General features: G+C 40.0%; 1 protein-coding gene across 4 annotated transcripts in view; it reads right to left on the bottom strand.

The window, feature by feature from the left end:
• The window catches only part of NCOA2 (nuclear receptor coactivator 2), a 256,509-nt gene that overhangs the window by 196,975 nt on the left and 36,438 nt on the right, over positions 1–23,096 (bottom strand). The gene's annotated exons all lie outside the window — the stretch shown is intronic.

The raw sequence follows: 23,096 nt of genomic DNA, 5'->3' as shown, positions 1-23,096 counted from the left end.
CTCCTTACATTCCACATAGCCACCATCAATCTCCCATCTACACTACAGATATGAGCCACATCTCTGCATACAGATTCTTTGGTTATGCCTCTCATTTGTAAAATCCTTTGTCATCTCAAGCTAGATATGCTAAATTATTAATAATGCTTAAACCAAACCCTGAAAAATATTTTTACTTTTCATTTGTTCCTACATTCCCTTTTTCACAGGGCACACAGCCAGAACAATTTGCATGAAGGGTGTCACATTAATATATGTGAGTGAAGCTCCTGTTCTTCTCTCCCATGTAAAAATGCACAGAAGAGAAACAAGTATGAAAAAAAATTTCATACAGCTGTTGAGGAGATGCATCATTCTTGCAGAGGCTGCAAGCTGTAAATTGGAAGATTCAGGGAAAACCCTGACCCAAACCCTGACCACAGATCCACAGTCAGCATCATGGAGCAAAGTACCCTCTCTACACTCCTTCTAAGTAAGGTCACCTCTGATAAAGTGGTTGGGCTGGCTGAATTGCTGTGACCCTCTGGAGGTCATAGTGCACATAGGACACATAATGCTGATCCAATCAGGAATAATTTATTCTCACCATTGTGCATTATGTGGACTCTGCTGGATGGAGGAAATATACTGCATGAAGTGGTTCTCTCTTTGATGTTGGGGTCCCTGGTCTAGCAAAGGGAACAACAGAGATAGCTGCACGGTAGAGCATGCTACATGCTACAGCACAGCTACGTCTCCCTACCTGGAGCTCCCTCCACTTCATTTCTGCATTTTTGTTCCCCACTGCACAGTGGAAGGAGAATACTGGAGCCCAAACAAATGATCACGTAATAATTAACAATCACTTTCAGATGTACATTACTTTCAGAAAATCTTCACTTAAATGCTTCTGACTAAAGACATTTCTTCCTATGCAGTTATTCAATCTGTCTACACACAAACTGAAAGGAAAAAATAATCTATTTAAAGGACATACTATCTGCATTATTTTTCTAGGAAACAAAGAACAATTTAACATTTTGGGGGGTGGGGGGGGGGGGGAGAGAATCAGACAGAGGTCTGCAATCTTCATCTGCACTCCTCTCCCAAGCAGACTGCACTACATTAAGTAACTTATTCTAAAGTCTATTAAAAAAAGGCTCCAACAACTGAGCTACAATTAGCCAATGAAGGCAATCCGCTAGCTGAAGCTAACAGAGTCCCAACCATATCCTGATGAAATCCAGACACTGAAAACAAAATTAATTTTACAGTAAAATTATCAACCATATTTTATTTGCACTCGTCGGTTTCAGCCGAGGTCATTTTTCATTATAATGGGTCACCATCCTGCAGGATGCAAAGTGACCTTTCATTATTGGCAGTAAATATTTATATTACAATTGCTCTCAAAGGCTCCACTCAGAATTAGGACCCCATTGTCTTTGTACAGCACACAGCTCAAAGAGACAATCCTTGCCCTGAAGGGTTTATAATCTAAATACTGACCTGTAAGGAAGTTAAAGGCACCTTGCTGGAGTCAGCTCACAGTTAATTAACAACAAAAAATTTGAGGAATAAAATACAGGTAACAGTGTTTTGTGCATTTGTAAAGCAGTATCATCTTCCAGTATATCCCATAATGATTTTTTACATTGACCTGTGTACATTGATATGAATACACCCAATTAGACACAGATTAGATGCAAATATAGTATGCCTAGGAATTACAGGCACTGTGGTACGTAATCTTCTGAAGTCTAGTCCCTGAATACACAGGAGCAAAATTCCCAGCCATGGTTTAAGTGAGTGCAATTCCTCTCAATAATAACTTCAGTGCACATGTTCTGACAGTGTTGAGGTTGGCCCAGTGTGAATGAGGTCATTAACATGTAAATGCTGGGCAAACTGAAAAGTTACCAATTCACAGTAGCCTTCCTACACAGTGAAAGAAAACCATGTGGCTTGAAAAGCAACACTGAAAATGATAGAACACAAAGACCTATTGAATTCAGTGGGATTTTTCATATTAGCAGTTCAATGTATAGAGGAAGCTGGTAGAGCAACCCCTGTATTTAGGTTGCCTAACACTTTCCATTATAAAGGATTCTTGCAACCTTGTATTTGAGACGTTCTCATACCTCTATTATTTGCAGTAGCCTTTTGATATTGTGATATGCATTATATATTGAAACATAAAACAGGGAATCCCCATGGGCTATAGAAGTGCTTTTTCTTCATCCCATGAAATTCCATTCAAATTTTGGCTGAGATATATAGTGTTAAAAATCACCATTTCCCTTCTCTCACTTGCATTTGTCAGGAAAATACTGGCAGCATGCCAAAACCACCATTGAACATTTTGAGGCAGGACTCATGTGACACACTGCTCCCCTATGTTCACCCATATATTATAATTGTGTATTTTTTAATGGAAGTATGTCATATAAGATGTTTCTGGAATGCTCATGATGTACTGAGCACTATTGTCATAATAATATGTTTGTTGCAATGTCATACATGTGGTGGTGAGGCTATGTAATATTCCCAAAGATGTGTCCTCATGGCTAGAAACATATCCAGGCAAAACTCTCCAGGAGCAGAAAGGCAGTTCACACCTCGTCAAGGCTTGTATAGGACAAACCCAACTCAGCTTTCCAGAAACAAAGGACTGGCCTCTGCATCAACAAAGAACCAAGTGGACTCTTCCTTCCCTTGGCCAGCTTGGAACCACAATGGATGAGTCCATGTAAGGACACTCTGTCACCTGACCCTGGGAGAGGAGGAGGCAAAGCCCCAGAGGGGAAAAGGAACATTATAAACAAGGGAGACATTTGCCATGCTCGGTCTCTTCCACCTCCATCAACAAACACCATCAAGCAACTGAAGAGGGGACTAAAGGGGAGAGCCTGGCTGAAGGGAAACCAGCCAGGCTGTGGTGAGAAACACCTAAGTTTGAAAGGTTGCTGAAAGTGTTGAACTTTGTTTAGAATGCATTTTGCTTTTGTTTCCTCTTGATCAAATCTGACTTGCTATCATCTTTTGACTTATAATTACTTAAATTCCTTCTGTAGTTAATCAGTTTGTTTGTTTGTTTGACCTAAAGCAGTGCATCTAGTTTTGTTTTGGAGACTCCACTTGGAATAACAAGGCTGGGTGCATATCAATTTCTTTGTTAAACTGACGAACTTATATGAGCTTATGTGATTCAGTGGGCTTTACTGAACATTGTAAGGCGGAAGTTCCTAGGGTGGCATCTGGGACTGGGGGTATGACTGGGGTCATTCTGCTGCATAATCCAAAGAGTGGCTGGCTAGATGCACTCACTCAGTTATGAGCAACTTGCTTGCTGGAGGTTGTCCATGAACCGTGAAGAGCCCAGGAGTGGGGATTCTCACAGCACTGCAGAGTAAGACGGGCTCCAGGAGTGGGGGATCGGGGTGACAGCAGTTCACCAGTCCAGATTCCACTAAGGGGAACGTCACAGCTTGCATCCCCACAAGCTGCTCCACTGGAACACAAGGGAGCTGCCAGAGTAGCTGAGCTGTAGCAGGGGACGGGAGAAAGATCTGGGGGCTACAGTTCTCTCTCTGCCCTGGCTTTTAGGACCACATGGGATGGGAATCCCAGATGTGTGTAGGGCAGGGTGGTAGAAACAGACACAGGCTGGGCTCCCCAAAATCACCACTGCTCTCCATAGGTGTAGTATGACTCCTATATTTGGGGGGGCAAAGCACGCACATGTTGGCTCACTGATTCACTTCCTGCAGTGGAGTGGTATCTGGGCTGCTGGTGGTGGTGGGGAGGGAATGGCTACATGGGGGATCCCCAGCTGTTGCTAGTGGCCACTTGGGCACCAGCTGTTGCAGTAATATCACTGTCACTGCAATGTCACTGGTGGTTCTGGGGTTGCCTCCCTGCTGGGGGGGGCGGGGCGCTGCTACTGGGGATGCCACCTGCCAAGTTCCGGTTTCCCCCCGCCCATTCTCATATCCCCTTCTCTTCTCCCTGCCTCCCCCCAGTGCCCTTACCCTGTCCCCTCTCCCCCAGGCACTCACCATTGAACAGGAAAGAGGCAGGCACTAGGACCCAGGAGGCGGCATCCAGCTGCTGAGGCAGAGAGGCAGTGACCTGCAGCACAGGGGAAAAGCTGCTCTGTCCCGCTCCGCGTGAGCCCAAACGTGCTGGGGGGGAGGGAGGGCAGGAGGTGCAGCGTGGGAAGGACAGAGCTCCCCTCCCTGGCAGGCCGAGCAAAGCAAGCCCTGCAGGGCAGCTCGGCACTCGCAGAAATGGAGGGTGGGGGGAAGTGTCATGTGACACACCCCCACCCTATGCACCCCTCAAACTACTTCCATGTTCCTCCCAGAGTCAGCACAGGGCTCCAACGGCCAATCCCCCATCTGCAGACAATACACTAAGCTCCCCCCAACGCTGGGGCAGGTAGAGAAAGAGCAAGGCCAGGTTGGGCTTCCTCCTGATCACACCTGGAACTGCAACCCATCCCCCCTCCAGGAAAACTAGCAGCCTCTTGCTGTCAGCTAAAATTGTTAGTCTTGTTGCTCAAGTGATAACAGTTTGTGCTGCAATGCTGAAGGCTCAAGGTTCAAACCCTACAGATGATTCATGATTGTCTGTGAGGGGGGTTGTTACAGTTGCCCATGATTATTTAAATGAAAAAGTTTGGTTTTCTTTTTAAATTAAAACCTATGAAATTACACATCAAAGATACTAAAACAACATTATTAGGTTGCAAATTCAAGCACTCAAAAATTAGGATATGCCAGATATACACTTGCCTGTGCAGCTTTAATTAACTCCCTTGTGCATATACATTATGATACACATCATGTAGCTAAAAACTATCACACCATTGTTTTCACAGGACTTCCCCCCCTCCCCCACACACACCGGTGCACAGGATGCACAAAACAGGAAGAATTTAGGTTGCATCCGACATTTCCTCATTTTTGAGTGCTTAAGTCTGCAACCTAAATAATATTCTTTTGACATAGTCTGTGTGTAATACTTACTTGTTTGTAACACTGATACATGATAAAAACATGTATGAAAAGGAATGACTCGGCTCTTTGACAGGAAAATCTAGTCCAAAGTTGGGTGCCCAGCCTGAGACATCTTAAAGGGATCAGATTTTAGGGTATGTGACTGTAGCACGGGTAGCTGTAATCTAGCTAGCATGGGTAACAATAGGAGTGAAGAAATGGCAGCATGGGCTTCAGAATTGCTAGCCATCCAAATACAAACCCTCCGGGGAGTCTAGGTATGTCTTTGGGTTGCTAGCACATGCTGAAGCCTGTGTCACCACGCCTACATTACTATTTTTACCCATGCTATCTAGATTAATGATAGCATGGGTATGCCTACCTGTGCTATAGTCATACCTTCACATGGGAGTACTCACATACTGTAAATGGCCAGTTTGTTAAACACTTTCTGAAAGTCAGGCCCCTTTAAGTTGGCCACCCAAAACCACTAATGAACTTTCAAAATTTAGCCCATAATTCCTAGGGAATGCGGTGAGGCACTAGGATAAAAAGCACAACATTATTTTGTACAGAAAACGTGTATGCCAAGTTTCAGTCCAATCGGTACACAGTGAAACAAATTTTGCCTTTGTAATCAAAAGCCAACAAACATTAGATAATAAGAGCCTCTTATGGCTGAAAAGTCACTTTTATTCTGAGCCTCTATTTTCACATGTTAATAATCATCTGGGAAAATTTACACCTGAGAAAATGTCATGCCAATGATACTTTTTAGCCTAAAAGTGATTGATAAGATTTCATTTAGCCATTTTTGAGTTATCAAAGTGTGTGCATGGGAAGATATTTTACACTATTTTTCCAATTACTGTGTGCAATCTGATAATTGTACACTGTTTCATTTTTTAAAGATCAAATATGCCATGCCCACAGTCATCAGTTAGGAAGCAGCTTTTGCTAAATTCATGAAGACTGATTCAAAGATAAATGATGTTACAAGCGGAAATAGCATACTGCACTATCACAACAACCTGAGTTCCTTAACAATTTAAGGTCCCAATTCTGGCAAGATTCCTATTCAGAAAAGTATTTATGCACATGCTTAAAGTCCATTAAAGTCAATGGGACTTGCACATGTGCTTACATCTGTCCCTGAAATGGAGGTGTGAAGAGTCCATCTATGAATGCTAGTTACATGTTAGTTATTTGTTAAATAAACTCGCGTTACTTTAGTGATTCCATCTTTGTAAATACAATTATTTCACTTATGATAGTGTGTGATACATTACCTTTTAAATACTAGAAATGTAATTATATATTATTATTAAGTATAAATATATAAATATTAAGTAGTGATGAACGGTTTACATACAGTGTCAGAACATTCAAAATTATTAATTTAACAACAGTAATTTTGCTAAATTGTACATACATAAGACCAAAAAAGTTATATTACAGAGTAACAAAAAAATTACATATGTACAAGAAAGCAGATTTAAGGCAGGTGTTTGAATCAAATTTTAATTTCCTTACTTATGTGTGTAAAATCTCAGCTATACAGTGGCAATACCAGTTTTTTCCATTTCTGTTCAATACATAATTCCTAAGAAGTTCTATGATGTCACTATCAAACTTACAAAAATAATTATTTAACATAGCTTTTTCAAAGATGTCCACACTATTTTGACAAATTAGTGATCTTGGAACTATGTTCCTTGGAGATCTCAAAATCTGAATGATTTAGCTTGCTCATATTAATTATGAATGTAACCTTTTTTTTCAGATCTTAAAAAAGAATGTTTAAGACTTTTCTAGAGCCAAATCCACCCACTAATTAGCTTTCTAAGTCAATTGAAAGCCATTTTGCACTCTACTTTAAGCAATTTTACAGTTTGTTTAGTATAGAATATTTAAGATTCATTTTGGAAGTCCTGTTCATTGTAGTCCTGTACCAGATCTTAATATCATTTAACCAAGTCAAAAGTTCGCTTTTGTTTCTTCTTTCTCCTCATTCAAACAATCCTTATCCCTTGAATTCAAATCAGAAAGTAATGAGACACATTTTATGAGATCAGTCTGGCTGCAGATCTTTTTAAAAAGCCAAACCCAGCAGGAAGTTCTTTCTAAATTTGACCCAAACCCAAGTGCCTGGGTAACCTGGACCACTGCGGGAATTTTGCAGCTGTCTTGGCCTGCATCATGCCACGGAACAACCTACCATTTTTCACTATAATCTGGCACATTGGTCCTCATTACAGGCACAAACCCCATTCACTGAAAGTGGCATGCTCTTGTTTTACAGAAGGTTTAACCCCCCTCAGAGTATATGCTCTAAAAGGTCACAGGATCCAATGATGACAAAGAGACAGCTGCTCCTCCGAATCATGCTTTACTGAAAAGGACTAAATCACCTGTGCATAAAAAAATAAATACCCAAAGTGCAAGGGACTCCATGAATATATTAATATGCAGTATCTCCTGAGGCCCAAAGTTAGCAAAAAGCCATTTCCTAGGAAACACATACGGAGAACAGAGTTATGGTGGAAATCCCAAGAAATTCTTTCCTAACCACAAAAGCAGATGGGCTTTTCAGCCCAAGCGTCCTTGACGCTATGAGACAACACACAGCACTTTCTTACGAAGTGCCCAACATAACCAACAGGAATTCAATAGATTACAGAAAAGTGTAAGATAGCTCAATGCAGGCAAGGGTAGGAAACAAAAATTGATCTCTTTATACCCAGGAGCAGGCATCAGGAAAAAAGCCTGTTGTTTATGGCAAGGCTCCTTATACATTCCACCCAGCAAAGCTGGGCAGCCCAGCCAGAGGCCTGGTCACTAGCCAATCCAACTGGCTGGTTGTCAGATGGCAGCAAGTCCAATTAGGACATGTAACCCCTGATACACTGTCAACTAAAATCCCACCTCCCAAGCAGACCCAAACCTAACTCCTCTCCTCCAAACGAAACACCAAGAAACAGCCAGAAATCAGCAATTTCCCTTTCAGCAAGAACTGCATTGTTTTAAAGAAGCTGGGGCACAAGAAGTAACTCTACACAGCTCATGGCAGCGAGCCTCCAGCCCAGGTCAACAGACTTGGGCTAACAGAGCTCACGTTAGCGCTCTAAAAATAGCTGTGTAGACAGCACTTTGAAGTTGTGGCTTGGCCCCACCAGCCAAAGGGCATGTGTACACTACAGTCTTAATTTGACCTAGGTTAGGTTAATTTACAGCCACCGCAGCAGGGCTCCCAGCAAGGAGCTGAGAACCCGTGGGGCAATAGGGATCTGAGCTGAGAGCCTCGGTGCAGCTGGGCTCCCTGCCGGGAGTGGGGATCCAGGATCCATTGGAGGGGGGAGGAGGGCGGCAAGACACACCAGGGCAGCCCAAGCTGGGAGCCTGGGTGGTAGCCCAGCTTGAAGCCAAGGCTTTCTTGTCAATTTCACAGCTCCAATAGACAAGGCAGCCAAGAGCTGATGTAAGGAACACAGTGTCTACACCACAGAGGTCCCAAACTGCTCTAGGGAGGCATGGAGGAACGTTCAAGGGGGGCACAGCTAGGCCGAGGTCAGACCGCATGGGGGGTGGAAGGAGGAGGAGTGCCACCCAGGCCCGCTCTGCCACCAGCTCTGGCCCGGCCTCAGCCCCTGGCTCCCAGCCTTAGCTCCTGACTCCGCACCCAGCCTTGGCCCCCGGCCTCAGCCACGCCCAGCACCAGCCCCACTCCCAGTTGCGGCCCCCGACCCCGACTTTCAGGGGGGCACAAACAGGGGTAAGAGGAGGCGTAATGTAAAAAGTTTGGGGAGCACTAGTCTACACAGACACTATCTTGCCCTAACTACAATGACATAAGCCCTACACTGCTTGTGGAGGTGGAGTTATTATGTCAGTGTAGTAGGGCACTTACCTCAGCAAGACAAGCCTGTGTGTCCACTGACATAATCATGTCAACGTAAGCTGCCTTATGTCAACCTAACTGTGTAGTACAGACCAAGCCTAAGTCAGCTGAACCGCACTGGGGAGGCTCATTGCTGTGGGCTGTGTAGACATACCCTCTGAAATCCCCTCTTCTACATGAGCGATAACAGTGCCCATGCCTCAGCCAACTGTGCTACATTTGCTGGTATGCTCAGAGGCTTTTGTCAGGAGCAAAAGCTCCCATCCCTACAAACCTACCCAACTTCATAGGGACATAAGTAATATTAATGCAGGCACTACCTTTATATGAAGCTGCTATGCCCCCACAATAACTATCCTCTCAATAACTTCTCACCTCAGAGCTGAGCTTCTGGTCCTACTGCTACATAGGGTGACCAGGTGTCCTGATTTTATTGGGACAGTCCCGATATTTGGGGCTTTTTCTTATATAGGTGCCTATGCCCTCCTACCCCCATCCCGATTTTTCACACTTGCTATCTGATCACCCTATTGCTACATACGAGTTTTTTTTTTCATTCTGTTACCCTGATAAGCCAACAAACATTTTACCAAGAGAGAGAGAGAGACACACACACACACACACACACACACACACACACCTTGTATGTTCCAAGTTGCATTTGCATAGAGACAAGCCAGCACTTACATATAATATCAATAACATATTTCCTTACTTGATGTACTTTTATTTCTGTTTGAACATTTTACTGCACACCCCAGCTTGTTCAGCACATACAATGTTGTGCTACAAGTAAGGGGCTACTGTTACCTATTAACCTGTGTGGCCACTTGGTGAATTATTGTACCAAGTAAAAAACAGAACATTAATACCAGTTTAAAATCTTGTGCCCAGACCTGAAGTAAAACCATACTATGAAAAGAAACATGTTTTAAAAGAAACATTTTAATTTTAACTAACAGAGATACAAAAATATCAGAAAAATGTTTATTTCAGATCAAACAATTACTTTCTTCCTGTAATAACTTTTAAAATCTCTTTGGTTAAAATATTTGCAATTATAATCTCTACAGGTTGGTAAACATTTTCAAGGTACAAAGTCACAAGCTGTGTGGAATTCTGTTCAGTGTACTCTGCCATCACAAGTGTATCTGCTCCAGCAGCTCACACAGCTCAAAAATTACATTTTTGTCCTCTGATAAAATATTTTAAGTTTTGTTAACAGCAGAGCACATAGCAGGTTCCATTTTACCATAAAATCCTTTTTCAGAGCATCCCATAACCAAAGCAAGTAAAAGTCAGTGTGCCCTCCATTCCCTCCCATCACTAAAGTTTCAAACATGAATCAGAAACTCAAGAATTCAGGGGATTTGTACAGAATTGCATAAGAGCTAACTGATAAGAAAAATAAGAGCAGAGGGCATCTTACTTCCTGACATGCAGGATCAGATTGGGAGCACCAGTCTACTTTAGAGTTGACCAATTTTATAAAAATGACAAACCAGATAAGTTGTTTCAAGATATGTATCAAAATAGAAATTAGAAACCAATACCATTACTCAAAAAGGAACATATGCATATTTTTACTTGGTTATACTTTCAATAGGACAACAATAATACATATTTACATCCAGGAACCAATAGTAGACCGTGTGTAACGTAACATTTACTCTCTACAGGTGCTATTTATAGAACTGAAGTTTTGTAGTATTTATGCTGGTCATTGTGATCTAAAAGCTATTTTGTAGCCTAGATTTTCAATGCCACATGGAAACATTTAAGTTTGCCATGCCATATATGTTAATATTTAGGAAATGGGGCCCACAAAATAAGCACGTGTGCAAAATTCAGATTAACGTTTTAAAACATTCAGAAGGTTCCCAAGTAACAGAACACAGAGCAAGACAGCTAGCCTCTTGCAAAAGAAGCACTTTTCCAAGGAGATATATGAAATGTGTGGTGGTATCTGGAATTCTTATAGGGAATTGGAAGAAACTGCTAAATATGTGCAAGATCAAAAATCCTGCAGAGGCTGCATAGTCTAGGGAACTGAGCTAGAATCCAGCAATTCCTGAGTTCTAATTCTGGTTCAAAACACTGAGCTCTGTCTCACTAATTTCCCATCTGTAAAACTGGGATAACATTTGCCTATTGTAACGCTCCATTTTGCAATAAGGGTGTTTATAAAGCTCTTTGAAAATGTAAGTTACGAGTCAAAATTACAGCACAGTGATGGGAGTGTTCACTCCACAACAGCCCTGAAAGAGTTAAGGAAACTGAGAAAAGTCCAGTTAGTGTGATAGACCACACTTGAGGGGATTAGGCTCCTTAGTGCCACCATGGCTAAAAAACAAAATAAAAGATGCAGTGAGAGGCAAAAAGGCATCCTTTAAAAAGTAGAAGTTAAATTCTATTGAGGAAAATAGAAAGGAGAATTAACTCTGGCAAGTGAAGTATAAAAATATAATTAGGAAGGCCAAAAAAGAATTTGAAGAACAGCTAGCCAGAGATTCAAAAAGTAACGGCAAAAAAAATTTTAAGTACTGTACATCAGAAGCAGGAAGCTTGCTAAACAACCAGCGGGACCACTGAATGATCAAGGTGCTAAAAGAGCACTCAAGAAAGACAAGGCTATTGCAGAGAAACTAAATAAATTCTTTGTTTCATTGGTCTTCAACGCGGAGGATATGAGGGAGATACCCAAACCTGAGCCATTCTTTTTAGGTGACAAATCTGAGGAACTGTCCCAGATTGTGGCATCATTAGAGGAGGTTTTGCAACAAACTGATAAATTAACAGTAGTAAGTCACCAGGACCAGATGGTTTCCATCCAAGAGTTCTGAAGAAATTCAAATGTGAAATTGTGAAACTAACAACTCTGGTATGTAACCTATCATTTAAATCAGCTTCTGTACCAAATGACTGGAAGATAGCTAATATGATGCCAATTTTTTAAGAAGGTTCCAGAGGCGATCCTGGCAATTACAGGCCAGTAAGTCTAACTTCAGTACCAGGCAAATTGGTTGAAACCGTAGTAAAGAACAGAATTATCAGACACATAGATGAATATGATTTGTTTGGGAAGAGTCAATATAGTTTTTGTAAAGGGAAATCATGCCTTACCAATCTACTAGAATTCTTTGAGGGGGCAAACAATCATGTGGCAAGGATGATCCAAATTTTCAGAAAGCCTTTGGCAAAGTGCCTCACCAACGGCTCTTAAGCAAAGTAAGTGAGCGGTCATCGGATAAGAGGGAAGGTCCTCTCCTGGATCAATAACTGGTTAAAATATAGGAAACAAAGGGTAGGAATAAAAGATCAGTTTTCACAATGAAGAGAGATAAATAGTGGTGTCCCTCAGGGTTTGTACTGGGACCAATACTGTTCAACATATTCATAAATTATCTGAAAAAAGGGGTAAATAGTGAGGTAGCAAAATTTGCAGATGATACATAACTACTCAAGACAGTTAAGTCCACAGCAGACTGTGAAGAATTACAAAGGCATTTCACAAAATTGAGTGACTGGGCAACAAAATGGCAGATGAAATTCAATGTTGATAAATGCAAAGTAACGCACATTGGAAAACATAATCCCAACTATACATATAAAATGATAGGGTACAAATTAGCTGTTAGCACTCAAGAAAGATCTTGGAATCATTGTGTATAGTTCTCTGAAAATCATCCACTCAATGTGCAGTGGCAGGCAAAAAAGCTAAAGCAACGCTGAAAATCATTAGGAAAGGGATAGATAAATAAGACAGAAAATATCATATTGCCTCTTTATAAATCCATGGTATGCCCACATCTTGAATATCGCGTGCAGATCTGGTCACCCTATCTCAGAAAAGATATATTGGAATTGGAAAATGTACAGAAAAGGGCAACTAAAATTATTAGGGATATAGAAAAGCTTCCTTGTGAAGAGAGATTAATAAGACTGAAACTTTTCAGCTTGGAAAAGAGACAACTAAGTGGGGGGTATGGTAGAGGTCTATAAAATCATGACCGGTGTGGAGAAAGTAAATAAGGAAGTGTTATTTACTCCTTTTCATAACACAAAAACTAGGGGTCACCAAATGAAATTAATAGGTAGCAGGTTTAAAACGAACAAAAGGAAGTATTTCTTCACAAAACGCACAGTCAACCTGTGGAACTCCTAGTTCAAAAAAGAACTAGACAAGTTAATGGAGGATAGGTGCATCAATGGCTATTCGCTAGAGGCTGGGAATGGCCAATGGGATGTATCACTTGATGATTACCTGTTCTGTTAATTGCCTCTGAAGAACCTGGCATTGGCCACTGTCAGAAGACAGAATACTGGGCTAGATGGACCACTGGTCTGACTCAGTATGGCCGTTCTTATGTAAAGAAGCAAACCATGACTGGAGGATGAAGTTCACCTGAGCAGGCATGGGCTGAGCTAATATAAAGCCAGGAAGCTGGCAACAGAAATGGTAGCAATGAGGAAGTCTGCAGCCACCCTTGGTGCATTAGAGAGGGAAGGAAGGAATTCAGAGAATGAGTAGGACCCTGGCATGAAGGAAGGGTGTACCCAGAAGAGAGTGAGGTGGAGAAGGAAGCCTGTGGGAGGAAAGTAGGAAGGAGCCCAGGGACAAAGCAGCGAGGTTGCGGACTAAGCAGACATAGACTGCATGTTGTACGGTTCCTGAGCTGGAACCGAGAGTAGTGGGCGGGCCCAGGTCCCCCTACCAGCCAGCCACTGACAGGCATTGCCTGGACAGCGGGTCCAGTGAGACTCCATATCCCAGAAGGGGAGGAAGCTGCAGCTCCTGGACCGAGAGAGGGGCTGCAGAGTGAGAAAGAGGACAACAGGGGGGAAAGACTGCAAGAGGAGGTCTCGGACCTGGAAGAGAGCTAATTCCCAGAACAGCCAAGAGGAGGTACCACCTGCAATGGGAGCCAATACCCCATAAGAGGCACAAACGTTTCCAAAAGCAATAAACCACAACCTCCTCCATTCTTATTTAGCACTGGCAGTGGAAAGTAGTAATATTAAAGCATGAAACTCTAGAAAGAAACTTCTTTTTACTCTAACCTGCTTCTATAACCTTACTAAGGAGTCATTTTCGTAAGAGAAGGCAAGAGTAATTTCCTCTTAAAAGACTATAAATCAGCAAGCCCAAACACACGAGAAAGGGATTGCAGTCATGACAGACAAGAATTTCCATCATTTTTTGTACTAAAATTGAATATAATGTGTGGACCCATTCCCAATGCACCTTAAGTCTTTACTACTAGTAGTAGTCACCCTGATGTAAAGGATGATGTCGACAATAACAGTTTACACTCCTATTAAAATGATGAACTGACCATAATTTGGTTTTGTATTACTTCAAATCCACATTCTAAAACATACATAAAGTCCTCCTTACACCTGACTTCATAAAACAAAGTTTTAAGGAATTAAAGGGCACAGATAAATTCTCTCTTTAGGTGTTTAACTTTAAATGCTTAACTAGAGTGCTTAATTTGAAATGAGTGTACGCATAGTATTGTGAGCAAGAGTCTCTTTTAGGTGTGTTCTTTATGTTACACTATCTTGTCACATGCTGATTCAAGACCCATAAATCTCAGATTATGCTATGGAAAACTATATAAGAAATTATCCTGAAAACTGTATTAAGAAATCACCAGCAAGCTGGCATTCAGAATGTCTCATTGTTCTGTTAAGAGAGAATTGTTACATACAGCTCTCAATGTGTATGAAGAGTCTTGACTGGCTGTCAAGAAGGTTCTTTTTTTTTTTTTTTTTTTTTTAAATAAGACCAATATTTTATTAAAAAAATTTTATCGGTTTCATCAGCTTGAAAAAGTACATGCCTTAAGATCAATTAAACTAGCTCAAAATACCATAGTTGGTATTTTGAAAAAAAAAACATATACTATCAAAGACATGATTATAATTAAGAAACACATTCTGCCCATAGACTTCTTAGTCCCAAAATACAATTTTAAAAAAATCAAACTCACTGGACGGGTTAGGCAAGCTGCAGAGAGGCAATGCATGAGGACAGTGTGCAGAACTGCACTTCATAAAGGTTCTCTGCATGGGAATGCAGAACAGTGAGTGGGACAGGACAGGGGAGTGGAAGCGGCTTGTACAGTCCATCTACTCACAGCAGATTCACTAGTTCAACCCCTGATGTGATGCGATTGCAAAGAGCTGGAACCACTATTGCAGCAATAATCATTAGGGGGTGCACCTTGAATCCAACTCGCAAATTAAAGAGAAGATTGTCACCCAACCCCCATTTAGTTCTTTCAAGCACTGCCTATCAGAGACAGCAGCTTGCATCAATTTGCATATACATTAGGATTGGTTAACGTCATCGTAGAGCTCAGTATTTCTGACCTCTGACCAATACTGATCAAATTTAATGATTCACCACGTTTTTTTTCAATTGATCAAAAGCCAGGATTTCTCTTAAGTATATAATGATAAAAGAGTGAGTGCATGATAGAGAATTCACAGATAAGTTTGTACAGCCTGTATTCTCTGAGAGACCTTCCTGCTTTTAGTTTAATATTCTGGTGCTTCTAACCATTCAAATCATCAAAGAAAGCTAAATAAGCATACTACCTTTGTGTATGTATCCAAACAAGCAAACGGGGAAAGAATAAGAAAGTACTAAAACCTGTTCCAGAAACTGTAAGAGTCAGATTCTAAATATACAGTATGCTGGAAGTCCAACTACTATAAACACCGAAAACCAGTTTTTAATAAGTACCAGAATTTCCACACCATACACTAGAGTCGAAACTCCTTAAAATCCATTTTTGCAACTTAAAAGGGACACCAAAGTGTGAAAGCCAGAGGGTTTTTTTCTTTAGTCAAATCTAATCCATAAAAATAAAGAACTTCAGAATTTTCCTTGAATTCTAAACCAAGTGCATCAGACATACAGAAAATACTACATTGGAAGTATCAATCATATTTTGTTAAAGAAAGCGAACATATCCCAGATTTCAATAATTTGGTATACAATTTTAGTATTTTGTCAAATTAATTGACTTTTAGAGTAAGTGATTTTGTGTGAAAACAATCATTTGCATGGAGTCTTTTGGTATTTGCAGAGATGTAAAATGATGCTACAAGGAAAAGAAATCCAATCTTATCTTAAAATAATCAATTTGTACAGTTTTCATTCAAAATCTGCTCCTCAGAATCCTTAACCCAAGAAAAATGAAAGAGCTAACTAAATTTACAACCAAAATTGAAATTGATAATATTTGTAACTGGAATTTTGTTGCAAGTATATGCAGAATTAATATTTTCATTGATTCTTTAGATGAACCTTACCAGAGGTAAATCTGAACACACTATGCAGCTTAAGGCGGCAAAATAATTAATCAATGGAAGTGTGCACTGGTATTCACCAAAGCACATGAGGACATGCAAACTTACTTCATAAAGATAAAAAACGAATTCAGAGTAGAAGTATCATCGCTAGACAGATGTTTGGTTACCTGAGATTTTATTCTGCTTTTGATTACACTACATGATGACTGTGTAGAGTTACTGATATCAGCTCTGAGTATTAAGGCCATGTCTACACTGCGGGGACCATAGCCCCATAACTACAGTGCCATAGTTATGCCAGCATAACCACATAGCATAGATACAACCTGCAGTGACAGGAGGAGTTTTTCTATCGCTGTAGGAACACAGCCTATCAAGTGATGGCAGCTAGGTCAACGGGAGTATTCTTCCATCAACCTACCTGTGTCTAGAGTGGAGGTTAGGTTGGCATAGTAATAGTGCTCAGAGGGGTGGATTTTTTAACCTGAGCACCACAGCTACGGCAACCTGTTTTAAGCATAGATTAGGTCCAAGACTGACAACAGAATAAAAAAACGTGTCCCGTGCCATATATTTCCAAAATTCTCATTACTTGCAATAGTCTCAAAACACAGAATTCTGACAAAATCCCAACTGCTCATTACATCATTTCAATGCTGCTCTTAGTTTGTTTTAAAATGTAAGTAAAAGATATATTTGATAAAACATGAATGCAGGAAATAAGTACTTATTCCATAACCTATAAAAACATGTAGTGTTACTTGCTTTTGAAAGGAGAAAAATAGTAGTTTAGGCTAGTAATAGTTCACTTAGTTTGATTAGTTTCCCATGGCTTCTGAAACCAGTCCCCCTTCCTGTCTTCTTTTCCAGACACACATGTATTTTGTGTCAGCTGTTTTAGTGGCAAATTTCTCATATCTAATGTTATTTTTAATGGAACAGGCTAACATATATGGCCAACTGCTATGTAAATGGATAAGATTAATATTTGAAAGCAATCAAATCCTCCATCGCTGCCTCATGAAGTAATTAAATTACTGTACCATCATTCATTGATACGCTTGCAATCAACTTCTGACTTCACTAATGTAGTGTATGCGAGCAAGCATGGGGCTTTAAAAATCAGTTGTTCTGCTAACAGGGCTGTGACTGTTGAGAGACGTGACTAGGAGGGCTGATGAGGTGTAACTTAGTACTTACTGAACTGAAAATAATAGAGCAGTAACTTCACAAGACCATTTAAAATCAAGCGTGCAAGTGATGTTACGTCAGTAGACAGAAAATGGACAAGATAAACTATATTGGCAGAGGGGAAATGAATTTATGTTGAATAGTAAAGCAGTTATGTTAGAAAATTGTTCCTTTTTCGTACTCTCAACCTTTTTTCCTGCCAGAGCAATGCCTACTTTAGTAACAGTCACTATTGTCTTTTGAGAGATAGCTAAACATTTGTGTACTGATGGAACTTTGTTGAATATAAAGTACAGCATTAAAGGTCTACTGTTCTCTACCTCACTGAAGCCTATGGCAAAATTTGCATTTACTTGAATAGGGACAGGATCAGGCCTTTAGGTTGTTTTTATCCTGCGCTCCTACTACTATCAAATGCTGAAATTTTCCATGTGTTATATAAACACTTACCTTAGGCTCATACTTATGTTGAAATTATGCTCAGCATTTGGTCTAAATTAAAATAAAACCAGGAAAGTCAGGGCAAAATCCAGATCCTAGTGAAGTCAATGGGAGTTTTGCCTGTGATTTTCCATGGGATCAGGATTAAAACACACCTGTGCATGAAAAATAAGAGTAAGGTCTTAATTTTGAATTTCCTAGTTTTTATTGATTTAAACCAAATCATGAAGAATTAAATATTTCCCTTGTATTATAATACTTTAAAAGAAAAATCTTAGAAAAAGGGTTACAAAATATGCTGCATTATTTATTCAGTTAAATACATGAGTTAGTATGTGTACAATGTAACCAACAAACTATAACCGCTCCTTTGCCAAACTCAGGTGTCATTTGAGTAGGAGAACAAAAATGCATTTTAAGCAGTGATTTTCTCAGTTCAAGTTTCTTTCTTAATTTGGTTTTTCATATCAGTACATCCTCTTAAATTTATTTCCATGACTATGTTAAGTTACAATGAATCCAGAACTCTACATTAGGTAGCTATGGGATTGGGGAAGATTTTCCATGCATTTTGTGTTAAACTGCATTTGGTCTTTTTGAAATTTACACATACATTGTTACTAATTCCAGAATGTTTACAGCAAGGAGACAGTACATCATTTTTATAAAATTGCCTGAGGGAGAGCAAGGACCATGGGGGAGCTGGAAAATAACAGCACGGCATTTGGCTCTGAAAAAACAACATGAAATGAAAATAAAGCACGTTTCAGAAGTTCATTATAAGCTAGCCTGTACAGATGAGAAGAGGAAAAAGTATTTCTGAAAAAGATAACTATAGACTTTTCAAAGAGTGATTTAAAGGAGAACTGTCAAAGGAGAGGTTAGGGGAAGGAAGGATAGATTACAGCAGTAAGATGACATGGTACTCAGCATGGTGGAGCTGCAAGTGTGTGTGTGGGAAGAAGGGGCGTTAAGTAAAAGGAAATACATAAATGAGTCAATGATATTTATTACCTTAAAAAATACCCATAAATTTTTGCTCCACCAAGCTGTGCACAAGCCTTTGCTGAGTATCCACATAATCTTATTACTTTATCTCCCATTTTTCCTCCCTACCATTGTGTCTCTCTCTCTCTCACACACACACACACACACACACACACACACACACACACACACACACACACACACACACACACACACACACACCCACCCCTTGCCTCCATCACTGAGTTGTTACTAAAATGAGACCGTAAACTGCTCAGGGCAGAGACCATGACTCCCAGGCTCTGTTCCACTGTACTTGCTTAGGCATTGCAATGGAGTGGGGAAAGGGGGAGGCAAAGTTGACTTTAAGGTGTCTTTGCAGCTTCTGAATTCTCAGCCCTGCATGACCTTTGTTGAGAGTTAAAGGTGCCTTAAGCTATGGCCCCACTCCTTCAGTCTTTGCTCCCAATATGCCCATTGCACCAAAGGCTGGAGCTGGGCTGGTGTAGAACTATGCCAGCAGAAGAGAACCCCATTCTGCTTGGGTATTGATGTAGATGACAGAACAAGGAGCAATGGTCTCAAGTTGCAGTGGGGGAGGTCTAGGTTGGACATTAGGAAAAAGTTTTTCACTAGAAGGGTGGTGCAGCACCGGAATAGGTTATCTAGGGAGGTGGTGGAATCTCCATCTTTAGAGGTTTTCGAGCTGTGGCTTGACAAAGCCCTGGCTGGGATGATTTAGCTGAAGTTAGTCGTGCTTTGAGCAGGGGGTTGGACTAGATGACCTCCTGAGGTCCCTTCCAACTCTAATATTCTATGATTCCCTGGGGGCTGCTTCCACAAGCTTTAGGCCACCAGAATGACAAAGGGGCTGAGGCAGAAGAGTGAACCAGCGCTCATATCTTTTTTTGTTTGCACTGTCATACACCTAGCATATGTCTGCTATTACCTAGCTACAAAATAAAAAACACAACAATTCCAGAATCACCGGAAGACTGTGAAAAGTTTAAAATGATAAATACATTTTTAACAGAAAATGCATTTTTCACCCTTATCTGCAAAGTACAGAGTTAATTATTCTGTCTGCTCCTTAGTGACCCATTATATGGAGGAGCAGCTGAAGAACCAAAAAATGCCAGCCTTGCACTTCTGTATGAAGGAAAAAAAAGCTATTTGTGTGCTCAAAATGCCCCTTTATACTGACTACTGGGCACAGTCAGGCACCTCTAAAGTAGATAGGATTTTACTGAACTTCTTTGCAGTCACCAAAGGCAAGCTTTTAGTTTCTGCATAGCAATTTAAATTCCAAGTGAATTTTATAGGGGAGCTATAATCTACTAACTACAGTAGAACCTCAGAGTTATGAACACCAGAGTTATGAACTGACCGGTCAACCACACACCTCATTTGGAACTGGAAGTACACAATCAGGCAGCAGCAGAGACCATAAAAAAAAAAGAAGAAGCAAATACAGTAGTGTTGTGTTAAATGTAAACAATGTAAAAAAAAATAAAGGGAAAGCAGCATTTTCTTCTGCATATTAAAGTTTCAAGCTGTAGTAATTCAAAATGTTGGGTTGTAAAACTTTTGAAAGATCAACCGTAATGTTTTATTCAGAGTTATGAACATTTCAGAATTATGAACAACTTCCATTCCTGAGGTGTTCCTAATTCTGAATTTCTACTGTATAGGGGTATATGAAAGAAAGATGGACAGGCCTTTATTTTTAGAAGCATGAAAGGTGCCAGTATAACACACATTTATGGAAAAAGTTAAGCTTATCCACACATATAATAATTAACGGAGTCTGGCCTAGATGTCAGTTTTTGCATGTTTGCTTTATCAGCTGTCAAACCATGGTAGTATGTGATGGTAATGGACATGCTGACAGCAACAGCTCTAGCATTTTAAAAGAAATTAAACCGCATCCAGTTATCAGAAAAAAACGTGCATTGCTACTAAAGTAACTGAACAAAGTTGATGGTTTGTTTAAACAATAAAAATGCCCAACATCAAGAGCCCAGTCCTGCAAGCAAATCCATGCATCTGCATCCAATTGTGGAGCTCCTTGAAGAATCAGGTTCCACCTTATTACTTCTGTGCACAAATCTTTCAAAACAAGTTACATTGAGTTCTGAACAACAGTGATATGATAGGTCTTCAAATATTCTTCTTTATTTATATGTAGAATGCTTCTGCCCACTAAACAATATAGTGAAGGTTGAGAAGTGCCTTCCATTCTGTTTCTGACTTTAGGAGAAATTTTCTAGTGGGGGAAAAAATGCCTTCTAAAAAATTCCATGCTTGGTCTCAGCCTAAAGATGAATTATTTTCAAACATTTGTCTAAAATCAGTTAAGCGAATTTTAAGCTATGAAAATGTGAACAAAATTTTTCCTATTATAAAATACATATTCCAACTACGTTTTGCACTTGTGTATCTTGTGGCAGGAACTAGAAACGTCAGATTTGGCATTCTAGTCCTCACAGACCAAGAATCAGGGAAGTTTGAAGAAAAAAATGCAAGCATATTTGAAGTTATATTAATATAAAGTTAAAACCTGTATAAGTTTTTGCATTTAATAAATTTTAACCCAATAATTACAGAGCACTGAGCACCAGTGGACACAAAGGAAAACAGAGTGAGATCATGCTACATACGCCAGGATTTTACACAACATTATAGTAATGAACTCCTAGAAACCAAGGGAGCAGTAGTAATAAGAGTTAGTCATAAAGACTGCAGCCTGGTTTCCTGTTAAATATATAATCATACTGCAACGAAAACTCATTACTTTAAAATATCTGTTCCTTAAAAAGCACAACTATGTTTTCCTTTACTGCAGTCAGGAAGCTAATTTATGCTTAGGTTTATTCGTGTAGCAGGAACACTGTACTGTTTTATTTTTAATGTTGAAGAGAGTGAAAGAAGAGCTTTTGGTACGGGATAAGTTGATTTCTGGCCATTTTTGTTTCTTTATGAAACAACCCTCTGATCTCAGCTCTACAGAGTCAAAACAGCAAAATTATTGTGATTTCTGGGCCTAATTCACACTGAATTATGTGGTAGTGGAGGCAGCAGAAGGAGGAGAGAGGGGAGGGCCAAGGAAAGAATGGGGGCTAGCAGAGATCTGAGGGTTGTGGGGGACCTTTGATAATTCCATGACAGATTTTATAACTTGGGTTCCCTCAGGAGTTTTATGCAAGCACTATGGGTTTATTAGGAGAAGAACTGGTTATAAAATAAATAAATAAAATTAAGCTCAATTTCATTTTTCAATATACACTGAAGCAAAGCCTTCAGCCATCTAAATCCTGGATTTTTTAGGAATTAAAAAACAAATTAAGCTAAACTGGACTTCTAAACATGATGAAATAGTCCCAGGCTAAAAGGGCATTCAGCGCTGAAAACAATGAAGCATTTAATTTTTAGGTTTTCCTGAAGTAATGCTAGCCAGCCACTTTGCACTGCTGTAAAGCCCAAAGTACCTCAGTCTGCAGAATCACAGCTACCAAGAAATCCCGGTTGGAGTATAAAGCTGGCCAATAAGGGCTCAAGTAAATGGTACTTGTCTATCATACCATATTTAGTGTTACAGGGCTTTTTTTATTTTATATCATGTAAGTATAAATTAACTTTTTAAAAAGAGAGGTTTGCTATGCCTCTGTTTTCACTCATAAGAATGGAAGTTAAGCTCATCAGAAAAAGATCACAAATGGTTTATGTCTACAGTTACTCCGACTGAAGGATATATATCCATCCCATTCATCCTTTCAGTGAGGTTTTGTTTGTTTTTTAATCAGAAAAATTATTGTAAGAATTAAGCTTTTCCACATGAGCAGCAGCTCAGTAAAAGATCTCCACCACTGCAAATGTTTTCTTCATAGTACCAAATACTGACAAGTTGTTTGATCACACCCATTATTTGAGGCTGAAACAGAGCAAATGCAGCATTGCAGGCTAGGACTTTTGTGATAAAAATGAGGGAGAGGCATAGGCCACACATAGGCCCTTGATGTATACAAACATTTATTTTCCTACTGCTTTAACCTTTGAAGTCAAAGAGCATTGCCAAGAAATAATCAATGTGTCATACACAGTCAAAGGCATTTTGACTAGCAAACGTGTAAATAGTAAAAATACAATCTGACAGAGCGATTACTTCCCTTAGATAGAATTTTACTTCTCCTTGTAAGTTGAATGTTCAGACTATCTTGATACTAGTCTGTGCAGTAGACAAAATATAGGGACATAAAATACTAAGGAGCTTATAT

This window comes from Emydura macquarii, unplaced genomic scaffold (assembly GCF_026122565.2).
Source record: "Emydura macquarii macquarii isolate MOO-44397 ecotype Brisbane River unplaced genomic scaffold, CSIRO-AGI_Emac_v2 contig_1477, whole genome shotgun sequence".
NCBI lineage: Eukaryota > Metazoa > Chordata > Testudines > Chelidae > Emydura > Emydura macquarii.
The sequence above is the reverse complement of the archived record's forward strand: the minus strand, read 5'-3'. Positions and strand labels throughout refer to the sequence as shown.